Below are 14100 nucleotides of genomic sequence, written 5' to 3' on the forward strand. Positions count from 1 at the left end.
TGGAGCCCATGAGCTGCAACCACTGAAGCCCACATGCCTTAGTGCCTGTGCTCCGCAACAGGAGAAGCCACTGCAGTGAGAAGCCCGTGCACTGCAATGAAGAGCAGCCCCCACTTACCACAACTAGAGAAAGCCTGAGCAAAGCAGTGAAGATTCTGCGCAGCCAAAAATACTTTTTCATCTTTTTAAATAAAAAGCAAATGAACTTCTAAAATTAAAAAATTTTAAGGATGCCAAATATAGGTGGAACCCAGCTGACTACCTCAAGAGAGGATTCTAGAGTATTCAGCATAGTGTTCCTCTTTTGATGCTTCCTGAACAAGACGTGTTCTAGAGGTGTTATTATTCCTATCTGAGACACAGCATCCTCTTGATAACTTCCTCTCTTTTCCCAGCTCCACTCTGGTCCTATAGACACTGCCAAATTCTGTCCACTTAAAGTCTGCAACACTCTTTCAGCAGCCCACCTTCTTCCATCCATCTTCCCCTTCCCTCTGCCCTCTCACACACCCTCCACCCTGCATCCTTTAAGTCCTGTTCACTGCCTCTCCCCTGCAGCACATTCAGGGGCTTGACAGGAGCTGTCAGAAACAGATCCCTAAGCTCAGAATATTCCCCTGGCTTGCTATTGCCTAACAAGTAAACAGCAAATCTCTAACAGGGACTGCGAGGCTCCCATGAACTCTTTTCAGCTTTCCTTTCTACAACAGGCACTACTGGTACAACCCCCCGACCCCCCCACCCCCACCCCCGCCACCACCACCACCCCCACCACCACCTGTATCCCTTTAGTGCATCTTGAACATCACTTACAGATTTGGGGAGGAGTTCCTGTACACACTGGTGGTTCCTACCCCAAGCACCTACACTTCTTTGTCCAAAAGTTTTCTGTGGTGGGTTCACCCATCTGGGCAGGACAGTGAAACTGAACAGATTTGATGGACAAATACTCCAGCTTCCTTGTCGCTCTGTGAGACATTTCTTCTTTTTCTCCTTCTACTTGGCCTCACTGTGTGGCTTACAGGATCTTAGTTCCCCACCAGGTATTGAGCCGGTGCCCTCGGCCGTGGAAGTTCAGAGTCCTAACCACTGAACCCTCAGGGAATTCCCTATGGGACGTTTCTGATGTGTGTCCTACACAGTCTTTCAGGGGGCTCCCCAGTGGTATTAAGCCCCAGTTTCCAAAGAGTAACATTCTCATCTTTTATTGGTTTTCCTCCCTTTTCTTTCTCCTCCACTACTTCACTATGCTTCCTGGGGACATCCTCTCAAATAAAGTACTTACACCTAAATCCTTGATCCAGCATCAGCTTTGGAGGGTACCCAAATCAGGACATTTTCAAAGCTCAAGTCCCATCACACCCTTTTATGCACCCTTAACTCTAGCCAACTTAAACTACAAACTGAATGCCCACGCCTTCACTCTCCCATGTCTCTCCTCTTTATGGGCCTGTTACCTAGAAGCCCTTCTTGCTTTTGCGGTCTGTCATCCCCTATCTATTTTTCAAGAACCAGCTCAGGTTTCACTGATTTCATGATAAGCACAAAGAATGATTGCTTACCCTCTGAATTCCTGAGCACGTTCTCAGGTCCCTTGGAATGCAATTTGCCCTCCAGGTTTCTTGACCTAGCAGAGTGTACTCACAATCTCCCCAACCCCCTACCCCCTACCTCCACTGCCCCAGTTTGGTTCAATGACTTACTCCCATGGCCACAACTAGACCTTACCGTCACCCAGAACTGCACCAGGCTCAGGGATCTTAAATTCCAGTGTCCCCAGGGTAACCACAGATGCTTCTCACACTCTTGCTTCAGAGGCATCTGCTCTATGAGGTTATCAAGATCTCCAATCTCCTCTTCCCTGTCTCTCTGTTCCTCCAAGCCACACAGACCCTGCCACCCCCATAGATCTTTCCACAAACTCACCAGTCCCTTGGCCCTTACACCCCTCCGACTATACAAAACCCAGTTCTGAGTCAGTTTACCCCTCAGCCTTCCTGGCTCCTTCTCCCCCAGTGGCCTGAGAAGAGGAGCAAAGTGGTTAAGAGTACCCACAGGAATCATCAGGGTTGCAATCTTGGCTCCACTACATGCTTATTGTGTAACCTTGGGCAAATTATGTAAGTTTTTGGTCTGCAGGCTCCTCATCTATAAAAAAGAAAAGTAATAAAACACACTCCTCAGGTGGAAGGTTCAGTTTTTAAATGCCAGAGACATGGCAAACCCTCAGTATCTGGTTACATGTTAATATTGCTTTTATTACTGTACATTTACTTCACTGGGAGGGGAAAGTCAATGAAGTAATTCATGAAGGCACTTAGAACCATGCTGGCCCAGGAGAGGCACTCCATAAGGTTGGGGGCTATTGTTATTACTGAACTGAGCTTCCTTCTTTAACATTTTTGCCTGCACTGGGTCTTCATTGCTGAGTGAAGACTTTCTCCAGTTGAGGCAGGTGGGGGCCACTCTCCAGTTGTGGTGAGCGGGCTTCTCATTGTGATGGCTGCTCTTGTTGCAGAGCACAGGCTCTACATGCACGCACTCAGTAGTTGCAGTTAGCGGACTCTAGAGAGTGGGCTCAGTAGTGAATGGGCTTAGTGGCCCCAAGGGATGTGCGATCTTCTCAGACCAGGGATCGAACCCGTGTCCTTCACATTGGCAGGTGGATTCTTTACCACTGGACCACCAAGGAAGTCCTGAATTGGTTTCTGGGACTACTATTATAAATCGCCACAACTGGGGAGCTTAAAACAACAGCAGGGCACTGTCTCACAGCTCTAGAGGTCAGAAGTCTAACATATTAAGGTGTCTTCCAGGTTGGCTCCTTCTAAGCCTCTGCCCAAGAATCCCCTCATGCCTTTCTCCTTGCTTCTTACAGCAGCTGGCAATCCTTGGTGTTTCTTGGTTTCTGGGTGTGTAAGTCCTCTGTGTCTCTGCACTCATATGGCCTTCCTTTCTATGTCCCAGTCTCATAACTACCCTTGACCTTCTCTTGCAAAGATACCTGTTGCTGTATGTAGGGCCCACCCTAAATCCAGGCTGATCTCTTGAGGGCCTTCACTTAACTGTATCTGCAAAGACCGTTTTATCCCAAGTATGTTCACATTCACAGGCTCTAAAGGTTAGGAGTTGGACATACCATGTCAGGAGCCAGCATTCAACCTTCCACAGTGATCTTTATGCAGTTTCAGGAGAGGGGTGGGAGTGGAAGCCAGGTTGCAAAGAATTAAGAGACAAAGAGGAAAGGGAGAGAAGAGGGAAAAAAAATCTTTTAAAAAGGACAGTGGGGAGGTAAAGAAATGTAGATAATTACTGACAGAGATTTGGTGAAGGACAAACAGAGAGGAAGCTGGAGGGGGAGTAAGTAAAAGAGGAATTTTTGTTCTTATTTTAAAATATAGTAGAAACTTGAGTCTCTTGGGGGCCAGGTGAGTAACTAAGAAAGGGAAGATCTTGAAGATACAGGAAAGAGAGAGTTCCTGGTGGCCTAGTGGTTAAGATTTCGACTGCCAGTGCAGGGGATATGGGTTCGATCCCTGGTCCAGGAAAACCCCACATCCCACGTGCCACAGGACGACTATGCCCATGTGCCACAAATACTAATCCAGCGCTCTAGAGCCTGTGAGCCTCAACTTCTGAGCCCAGGTGCTGCAACTACTGAAGCCAGTGCTCCCTAGAATCCAAGCGCCTCAACAAGAGAAGTCACCTCAATGGGAAGGCCACGCACCACAACAGAAAGCTCGCCCCAACTAGAGAAAGCCCATGCGCAGCAAGAAAGAACAGCAAAAAATAAAAAAGATAGATAAATCTTTAAAACAAAAGAAGAAAATGCAGGAAAGAGAGAGGAGGAGGAGGAGAGCAGGGAGCAGGCCCCAGAGCAGGGTCACCTTCAATACGTCAGGTCTAAAGTGGATGACTCAGTAAATCCAGAGATAGGTCAATCACAGACCAAGAGCAGTCATAGAACAAGTCAGAACAGACATATCGCTGGAGGAGAAGAAAGCTGAGCCAAGGAGCTACCAAAGACAAGAGAAAACATAACCACTGAGCCTCTGGAAGAGCCTAAAACTTAAAGGGACTGAGTCAGAGATGATGGTTGGGTGGTTGATGAAACACTTTCTCCTGCTTTTTCTCTTCTGAAGCTCTGCCTACTGCTGGAGGGCAGGCAGAATTATGATGCCCCTTGGGTGAGGAAAGAAACCAAGACTCAGAAAGCCCTTGGGGTTACTGAAGGACATATAGGTACCTGGGGTTACCAAAGGACACACAGAGGTCCTGGGTGAGGAGGCAGGGGGCCCAGAGAGGGTCTGGGGGAGTCTCCACCTGAACACAGGAAGAGACATCCTTGAGGCCCGCCCAAAAGTGGGCACCCTTTTATACACTTGCCTGTACTCTCCTTTTTCCACCCTCCTCCCTGGGCTGATCTTCCTACTTTCCTACCTCTTGGATCTTTCTCAAGGGACTTTCCAGTGTACCTCGTCTTCCTCCAACCCTTTACAGATCTAAAACTGGATCTACCTTTTTCCCCTCTAAACTGACTCCTCTTTCTATATTCCCTACTTGGCAGTTGGCACCACCAGCCACAAATCTGTCTGTCCGTAACATCCAACCAATCACCAAGTGCTGTGTCTTCTGCCTCCTAAATACCTCGTGAGCCTGCCTGCTCTTTCTCTCCCCAGGCTTTGTCGCCCTGTCTTGCCTTAACCCTACCACCTACCACAGGCCCCCACCAGATCTCCCTGCCTCTTGGCCTCCCCAATCCATCCTTCAAACTGCTACAGCCTGAGCTTCCTGAACCATAAAGATGATGTTCTTGCTCAGGCATTTAAAGATCTCTGCTCACGTCCCACCTCTGCTGGGTAAAGCACAAATTAGTATTCAAAGCACTTTATGATTTTGCCCCTGCCAAATTCTCCAGCCTCAATGACTGGAGAATACGAACATATTCCACCCTCCAGTCACACCTACAATCTGATGTTTTTCAAATGCTCCTCACCTTTGTCTAGGTTAAATTTGTATGGCCTGGAAAATCCTCCTTCCCAGTACCATCTGCCAAAGCCAGCTCAGATATCTGCTCTGGTAAGAAGCTCTCCTGACCCTCCTCCATCCCATACGGGTCACCCTTCCATGTGCGCTTTCCCCCACTCCTCTCATCACACTTCTCACCTTATACAAAATTGTTTCCCTGCCTGTCTACCCATCAGATAAGACAGAGATTTCCAGGTGGCCCGGGGAGGCCTCAGGAGCTGACACATGCTCATGCTCAGTTATGATTTGCTGGACTGTGCTGATGGCCACAGAGTCCACCAATCTGCCATAGTTTGCCGTTCACTTGTTCACTGTTCCACTCCTCCCCATAATGCATTGTCACTTACCCATTGCCACTCCTCCCCATGATGCATAGTCAGCTCAAAACATCTTTACAAAGAAGAGTTTCTTTCCCTTTCCATTATTCATTTGGAATATATTCTACAAACTGCTTTTATTGGCCAAAATATATATTTGTGTTTGGCTTTTAATAGGCATGGCCAAATAGAAAGATGATGTTGATTACATCACTACCACGTATGTGCATGGATCTCTGTAACACTGACAGCACTGAGTTTCACCATTTTCATTCAGATTTGCTACTTGAACAGGTATGATTGGTGACGGTCTCTTCCTTCAAGGAGGCTTCTCTAGTTCTAGAGAGGCAGTTATAAAGCCATGAGAGAGGGTAGCTGAGGGGACTGTGTGAGCCTGGATGGAGTGGCGGTTCAGTGAAAACTTCCTAAAGGAGATGACATCTAATTGGGACCCAACAAGTTGATGTTTCCTGTTGCCATGCCATCCATGATATCTTCACCTGCACTGGCTTTCTCAACCTCATCTTCACCAATCTTCATTCACCTCCTGCATTTGGCCTTGGAATACACAATGAAGCAGGGCAAAGACTAATGGAGTTTTGACAGGAAAATGCACTGGTCATAGCAAACACCCTCTTCCACCAACACAAGAGAAGACTCTACACATGGACATCACCAGATGGTCAACACTGAAATCATATTGATTATATTCTTTGCAGCCAAAGATGGAGAAGCTCTATACAGTCAACAAAAACAAGACCAGGAGCTGACTGTGGCTCAGATCATGAACTCCTTATTACCAAATTCAGATTTAAATTGAAGAAAGTAGGGAAAACCACTAGACAATTCCGTTCAGTTCAGTTCAGTTCAGTCGCTCAGTCGTGTCCAGCTCTTTGTGACCCTGTGAAACGCAGTACGCCAGGCCTCCCTGAACATCAACAACTCTTGAAGTTCACTCAGACTCACGTCCATCGAGTCAGTGATGCCATCCAGCCATCTCATCCTCTGTCATCCCCTTCTCCTCCTGCCCCCAATCCCTCCCAGCATCAGAGTCTTTTCCAATGAGTCAACTCTTCGCATGAGGTGGCCAAAGTACTGGAGCTTCAGCTTTAGCATCATTCCTTCCAAAGAAATCCCAGGGCTGATCTCCTTCACAATGGACTGGTTGGATCTCCTTGCAGTCCAAGGGACTCTCAAAAGTCTTCTCCAACACCACAGTTCAAAAGCATCAATTCTTTGGTGCTCAGCCTTCTTCACAGTCCAACTCTCACATCCATACATGACCACAGGAAAAACCATAGGCTTGACTAGACGAAACTTTGTTGGCAAAGTAATGTCTCTGCTTTTGAATATGCTATCGAGGTTGGTCATAACTTTCCTTCCAAGGAGTAAATCAAATCCCTTATGATTATACAGTGGAAGTGACAAATAGATTCAAGGGCCTAGATCTGATAGATAGAGTGCCTGATGAACTATGGAATGAGGTTTGTGACATTGTACAGGAGACAGGGATCAAGACCATCCCCATGGAAAAGAAATACAAAAAAGCAAAATGGCTGTCTGGGGAGGCCTTACAAATAGCTGTGAAAAGAAGAGAAGCAAAAAGCAAAGGAGATGGGACGACCCAGAGGGATGGTATGGGGAGGGAGGAGGGAGGAGGGTTCAGGATGGGGAACACATGTATACCTGTGGCGGATTCATTTTGATATTTGGCAAAACTAATACAATTATGTAAAGTTTAAAAATAAAATAAAATTTTAAAAAAAAGCAAAGGAGAAAAGGAAAGATATAAGCATCTGAATGCAGAGTTCCAAAGAATAGCAAGGAGAGATAAGAAAGCCTTCCTCAGTGATCAATGCAAAGAAATAGAGGAAAACAACAGAATGGGAAAGACTAGTGATCTCTTCAAGAAAATTAGAGATACCAAGGGGACACTTCATGCAAAGATGGGCTCGATAAAGGACAGAAATGGTACGGACCTAACAGAAGCAGAAGATATTAAGAAGAGATGGCGAGAATACACAGAAGAACTGTACAAAAAAGATCTGCACGACCCAGATAATCACGATGGTGTGATCACTGACCTAGAGCCAGACATCCTGGAATGTGAGGTCAAGTGGGCCTTAGAAAGCATCACTTTGAACAAAGCTAGTGGAGGTGATGGAATTCCAGTTGAGCTATTTCAAATCCTGAAAGATGATGCTGTGAAAGTGCTGCACTCAATATGCCAGCAAATTTGGAAAACTCAGCAGTGGCCACAGGACTGGAGAAGGTCAGTTTTCATTCCAATCCCAAAGAAAGGCAATGCCAAAGAATGCTCAAATGACTGCACAATTGCACTCATCTCACACGCTAGTAAAGTAATGCTCAAAATTCTCCAAGCCAGGCTTCAGCAGTATGTAAACCGTGAACTTCCTGATGTTCAAGCTGGTTTTAGAAAAGGCAGAGGAACCAGAGATCAAATTGCCAACATCTGCTGGATCATGGAAAAAGCAAGAGAATTCCAGAAAAACATCTATTTCTGCTTTATTGACTATGCCAAAGCCTTTGACTGTGTGGATCACAATAAACTGTGGAAAATTCTGAAAGAGATGGGAATACCAGACCACCTGACCTGCCTCTTGAGAAATCTGTATGCAGGTCAGGAAGCAACAGTTGGAACTGGACATGGAACAACAGACTGGTTCCAAATAGGAAAAGGAGTGCGTCAAGGCTGTATATTGTCACCCTGCTTATTTAACTTATATGCAGAGTACATCATGAGAAACGCTGGACTGGAAGAAACACAAGCTGGAATCAAGATTGCTGGGAGAAATATCCATAACCTCAGATATGCAGATGACACCACCCTTATGGCAGAAAGTGAAGAGGAACTCAAAAGCCTCTTGATGAAGGTGAAAGTAGAGAGTGAAAAAGTTGGGTTAAAGCTCAACATTCAGAAAACGAAGATCATGGCATCCGGTCCCATCACTTCATGGGAAATAGATGGGGAAACAGTGGAAACAGTGTCAGACTTTATTTTTTTGGGCTCCAAAATCACTGCAGATGGTGACTGCAGCCATGAAATTAAAAGACGCTTACTCCTTGGAAGGAAAGTTATGACCACCCTAGATAGCATATTCAAAAGCAGAGACATTCCTTTGCCCACAAAGGTTCGTCTAGTCAAGGCTATGGTTTTTCCAGTGGTCATGTATGGATGTGAGAGTTGGACTGTGAAGAAGGCTGAGCGCTGAAGAATTGATGCTTTTGAACTGTGGTGTTGGAGAAGACTCTTGAGAGTCCCTTGGACTGCAAGGAGATCTAACCAGTCCATTCTGAAGATCAGCCCTGGGATTTCTTTGGAGGGAATGATGCTGAAGCTGAAACTCCAGTACTTTGGCCACCTCATGTGAAGAGTTGACTCACTGGAAAAGACTCTGATGCTGGGAGGGATTGGGGGCAAGAGGAGAAGGGGACGACAGAGGATGAGATGACTGGATGGCATCACTGACTTGATGGACGTGAGTCTGAGTGAACTTCGGGAGTTGGTGATGGACAGGGAAGCCTGGCGTGGTGCGATTCATGGAGTTGCGAAGAGTCGGACACGACTGAGTGACTGAACTGAACTGAAGAGGTTCTCGAGTCCCAGAATCAGCAAAGTATAATAAGTCAGTAGGAATAGACATTTTTTCCATCTCACAAATGAGGAAGCTGAGGTTCCCAGGGATCACACAGCTAGTGAGTGAAAGGACTAGAACTTGAACCAAGCCCTCTGGCTGTCCCTGGGCCCATGGTCACCCAGCTACCTCCACTGCGAAGGGAGAAAGAGGACATTTCCTGGAAAGACCACGTGCCAGGCCCCATGGAAGCCACTCCTCATCTATCACTCCATTCACAACGGCCCTGTCAAGTAAGAAAACACCAGCCACAGTCTACAAGGGAGCAAAGTGAAACCCAGTGATAACCCTTCCAAGGTCACACAACAGGGCAAGTTCAGTGGGACCCAGAATGTCCAAGTGCATAGACTCTCCCTCCCAGGGACAGTCTCCCCCTACCCCCACCTCCCAACCACACTGATCTCAGAGGGAACACATCAGTTCAAGGGTTACAGGTTGAATTGTGTCCCCCCCATCCCCAAATTCATATGTTCAAGTCCTAACCCCTTGTACCTTAAAATGTGGCCTTATTTGGAGGCAGTTTCTTTATAGAGGTGATCAACTTTAATGCGGTCATTGGGATGGGCCCTAATTCAACTTGACTGGTGTCCTTATAAAAACAGGACATCTGGACAGAGACAGACATTGCCAGAGAGAAGATGATGTAAAGTCATACAGGGAGACACTAGACAAAGAACACCAGAGGCTACCGGAAACCAAGAGACAGACCTGGAACCGATCCTGCCCTCACAACTCTGAGAAGAAATCAAGCAGCCAACACCTTGATTTCAGGCTTCTGGCCTCCAGAACTGTGAAACAGCAAATTTGGTTTGTTTGTTTTTTAAAGCCCCTGTTGGCAATGTTTGTTACAGCAGCCCCAGTAAATGAACACAAAAACTGCCACCCATCCACGAAAGAAGAGATTCTGAAGATGTTTTTGAACACATGATCTTTGTGATTTTAAAATTTCCAATGTTTTTATTATTCTTATATTTTTATTGAAGAAAATTTGGAAAGGATGAGACAGTATAAAGAAGAAAATTAAAAACACATGCCCTCTTTGGAAGTGAATTCTTAGGACAGGTGTGCAGGAGTTGAATGGAGAACTGCATGCCCTCTTATTTCACTGTTAACATTTTAGTGAATTTCCTTTTAATCTGTTTTTTTCTCCCCTTGCAGTTATTAGAATCTCCCTTGCACAGTTGCGTGATGCTTGACTGAGAGACTGAGTGAAATTATTAGCACAGGGTTAAGCACTAACAACAGTAGGTATTGGGACTTCCCTGGTGGTACAGTGGTTAAGCCTTCGCCTTCCAATGCAGGGGTACAGGTTCAATTCCTGATCGGGGAGCTAAGATCCCACATCTTACAGCCAAAAATCCAAAACATAAAAGAAAATCTATATTGTAACAAATTTAATAAAGACCATTAAAATGGTCCACACCCCAAAAAAACAGATATTGTGCATATTTATATAGACATTGGATAAAACTGGAGTCATGCTGTTTTATAACTTCCCATCTCCAGTGTTTCCTCATATCTTTAATGTCCTTCAAGAGCATATTTAATTTCTGCATAACCTTCCATCTATGAATGTAGCATCTATTTACCCAATTCTCTGTCACTGAACATTGAGTTTCCCATTTTTCCCTGTTATAAATAAGATTGGGATGAAAAATCTTTGATTTTAGGGTACATCCTGCTAGTTGAACAGTTAAATCAAAGCATAACCCTTTTAAAAAGCTTTCGTGCGCACACACACATACCAAAAAAAAAAAAAAAAGTGCAAAAATTCCTGAAGAAACAGTACAGTTTACTTCCTCAGTGGAGAAAAAGGCACTGACTTCCCCACGCTTTACCGACATCTGGTGTTTTCATTATTTTTTTTATCTTGACCAATTCTATACGTAAGAAAAGCCGGAATCCTTTTCATTTGTACTTCGGGATTTCTAACATTTTCATAAGGTTTTTGTATTTCCTCGGCAAATTACGTTAATCATCCTTTGCTTCTGGTGTCCCAGGTCAGTTCCTTTCATTGTTACCAGTTTAGCAGGACTTGAAAGGGCTGCTGCAGATGAGGCCCCAAGAGCAGCTTCCTCCCCGCCCTTCTGACCCTCCTCTCCCCACATTCCCATCCTCAGAGCGAGTTTTCCTCTGCCCCCCGGGGAACCTTTGTCATTCAAACTAGCCCATGCTTTTCCCAGGGCTCTGGGAAAGCAACTCCACCACCTTTTGCTGCCTCCCCCCACCCCCCAGCCCCACATTCCTGCGGCTCCCACCTCCCTCTCACCACACCCTACAGGTTCACCCCTGAAATTCCTCAAGAAGGCCCCAAACCACAAGGGACCCAGACTGACCTAGCGCTAGAGCAAGCATCCCAGCCCTGCCCGGCTCGGGTCTGAAAGGGGGAGAAGGTGGTGACCAGGGGAGCGGTTCAGAGAAACAGTTGTCCCCAGGGGAAGGCCTGGGGGTGCCAGGCAACAGTGTGGGGTGGGAGAAAGCATGTTTGGCGTGTTGTTTTTTGGTGTTTGATGTCTTTCCAGCGCGAAGCTCAAACCCCAGGTCAGCCACTTGCAGGCTGTTCCCTCGCTCTCTCTTGCAGGGTCACCAGGAGGGGGAAATGCCACATGCTGTGCACAGCACCAGGCACAATAGTCGGGTGCGCCTATGACAAAGCCCCAGGGATCAGGTACTTCTGCTGGAGAGATGGGTCTTGGAAGGGTCGGATTTGCACCTGTGGCTGAGGGAGACAGAAGGAAGAGCTTGAACAAAGACTGGGAGACCAGAGGCATGGTTGAGCAGGTCGTGTAAATGGAGGGTACGGAGAAGGCCCCAGGGTCAGTGGTCAGGGCTGACAGGGAAGCTCGGACCTCAGCTCTGGCCATGAACGGGCCCACGCTGGGCTCGGGAAACCTCGATTCTCCTTCCTGCCCGCCTCCAGCTTCTCTCCCTCACTCCCTCGGGAAGACACTTGTACGGACGGCGGTCAGGCCTGTGCGGGGCAATGCGCTGGGCCCCACCCTGGATCTTGAGAGCAGGCGAGCCTCGACCGGAGGGATCAGGATTCTGGGGGCTCCCCGAGGACAGTGACTAACACTGAGAGTCTGAGCGGGCTTCCCAGAAGCAGCGTTGGAGTCGGCCCTGGGGGGTGCGAGTTGGCTAAGCGCTGGGAGGGGGAGACGAGGCGGGCACAGCGTGCAGAAGGGTGGCTGGAACCCCGACTGGCCGGCAAAGCCTGGCTCAGGTGATGGTCTGCGAGCTCCAGGAGAATGGCGCGCGGGGGAGGGGCGGAATGCAGCTGGTACCCAGAGACGCCCTGGGGGCCCCAAGCCGGCGAGGTGGAGGAGGTGGGGTGAAGAAGGGGAGGTGGAGGGGGCCCGGCGCCCCCCGCCCCTCCCCAGCGGGCTGCAGCACGTAGCGCTCGTAGCTCGGCGGCTGCGGGTCCCGGCAGGTACAAAGGAGGAGTGCAGAGGGGCGTGGCCTCACCGCTACCTGCCGCACTGCCCCCGCCTCCATTCCCGCCAGGGTTGGGGGGGGGGGGTTGCCCCAAGAAACGAAGCGGGGGCGGGGTGGGCTGGAGCCCAAGGGCACCCCGTCATTGCCAGGACGGTCTCCTCCACCCGCAGCTTCCCCTCCCGCCGCCTCCCCAGGGCCCCTTCGGCCCGAGAAGGAGGCGGGGTCCCTGTGTGGCCGCCTGGAAGTCTGGGGCCCAGACAAAGGAAGGGGCTGCCCCAGTTCCACAGGGACTGGGGGCGAGGGGACTAACAAAAGGTTCCATCCGGTGTTTTGCCGGAGAGAAGCGATGCCAGGGTCCCCTTTGCACTTGGGCTGACCTCACTCCTACCCCCGGTCTGAGGCCGGGGACTGTGCCCCAGGCCCTCTAAGGGAGCATTTGACGTACAAGAACCCTCAAGTACACAAGTCTGCGCTCCAGAATGTCTTATCTAGGAGTCAGCCTAGATGGACCTGTCTCTAAACGGCTCTTTACCCAAGATTGTCTAGTCCACATCAAAGGAAGCGGGAGGCGCCGGTAGAAGTTAGAGGGCGACCACAGTCTTCTCTAGCCATCCTTAGCTCCACCTCTGCACGTACCCATGCCCAGTGGATGCCCTCGTGGGGGCTCACAATCCCGCAAACACGCAGATAAACGCGCACGCGGATGCGCAGGTGTGTTGTTCCACAGACCCGCGTTCCCATGATTTCACACATGCACGTGTGGGTTCGGGCTCCCCACGAGCCACTCAACAGATTCTGACAGTCAGGGAGGGCTGCAGAATGAACCCTAACTGATCCTTTGGGATTATCCTTCCTATTCACTTCCCCGCCCCTCACCCCGCAGCACTTTGTTCCTCCGTGCATGGCAATTCTGGAACAGGTGGGGGAGGAGAATTGGGCCAGGCTTGTTGGAAATTGAAAGAGGGAAAGTCCTCTGGATGGGAGCGGCTGCCCTCCCCCACCACACCCTCAGACCAGCCCAGTGCAGAGGGACTTCGCATTCCTCATCAAAGCAGGCCAGGGGACCACCCAAGATAGGTGTGCAGGCCGCGGGAGAGCAGGGAGCTAAGAGACTAGGGCCCCTGCCAGTTGGAGGGGCGGCGAGGGAGTGGCTGCCTCAGCTTTCTAATCACTACAGTGGGGAAGCCAGCTGTTCCCCGTGATTGGGGCCCCTCCAGTTCTGCCCTTCTGCTCTGGAGCTGATCATCAGACCTAGGGAGTGGGGCTCTTGTGCTCACACACATCTCCACCCCCACCCTTGCAAGCTGGCCTAGAGCCCCTATTCCTGGAGGAGGAACCCTGGGAGCAGCAGACAGAAACTCTGAGCAAGGCGCCAACTAGCCCTGTACAGTCTCCCCTTTGTCAACTAGAGAGGAGTGAGACCAGGCCCCTGCCCTGCGGGTGTCTAGACCATGAGTAACAGTCACGTACACACAGGCAGGCGCGGGACTGCAGTCCAGGTGCCGAGGGCTCAGGACTGGTGTTCAGAGAGGGAGGGAAGCCCTTCCCCTAAACAGCCAGGGCTGGGTATGCAGATGCCTTCAATACTATCTGGTTTCTGAATGAAAAAACAAATGAGTGGATGAATTCAGTGGATAAATGAATGAATGACCGAAGCCATGAGT

This window comes from Bos javanicus, chromosome 3, assembly GCF_032452875.1.
Source record: "Bos javanicus breed banteng chromosome 3, ARS-OSU_banteng_1.0, whole genome shotgun sequence".
Lineage (NCBI taxonomy): Eukaryota > Metazoa > Chordata > Mammalia > Artiodactyla > Bovidae > Bos > Bos javanicus.